At 52.6% G+C, this 473-nt stretch overlaps 1 protein-coding gene across 1 annotated transcript in view; it reads left to right on the forward strand.

Annotated features, from left to right (window-relative positions):
* The window catches only part of PPARA (peroxisome proliferator-activated receptor alpha), a 14,828-nt gene that overhangs the window by 7,931 nt on the left and 6,424 nt on the right, over positions 1 to 473 (forward strand). The gene's annotated exons all lie outside the window — the stretch shown is intronic.

Here is a 473-nt window from a genome sequence, read left to right on the forward strand (position 1 = left end):
GGCAGGTGCAAATGCTGGGCTAGGTGAAAAGCTGTGGGTTAGGAGACGAACGTCCCAAGGAAACTATGCAGTCAGGATAGCTGGAACGGCAACGTGGTTGGGGAAGCTGCTTATGACATTGCAGCCTAAAGTCCCAGCAAGAGGCATTGGGAGAGTTGACTTTCTGGTTCTGCAGAAGCCTGGCTCCCTTGTGGTGAGCTTTGACTGAGATTGAGGTCCATTGGAGTCGATAGTCTCTGCAAGACAGGTGATACCCTTCCTGAAGCAGCAGACGTGGGAGAAGTGTGCCAGCCAACAAAGTGACAACTCGGGGTGGGTGCTGTGCCGGTTGGCAGGAATTAACATTCCGTGGAAGCTGAATTGACACCTGTGCTCCAGCTGAAGGGAGCAGCAGCAGTTTTATTGCAGCAAACACATCAGAGGCCGTGGGAGAAGGGGATCACTGCTAACTCAGTGGAAATACTTCTCAGGGA

Source organism: Acanthisitta chloris, unplaced genomic scaffold (assembly GCF_000695815.1).
Source record: "Acanthisitta chloris isolate BGI_N310 unplaced genomic scaffold, ASM69581v1 scaffold16559, whole genome shotgun sequence".
In the NCBI taxonomy this organism is placed as follows: domain Eukaryota; kingdom Metazoa; phylum Chordata; class Aves; order Passeriformes; family Acanthisittidae; genus Acanthisitta; species Acanthisitta chloris.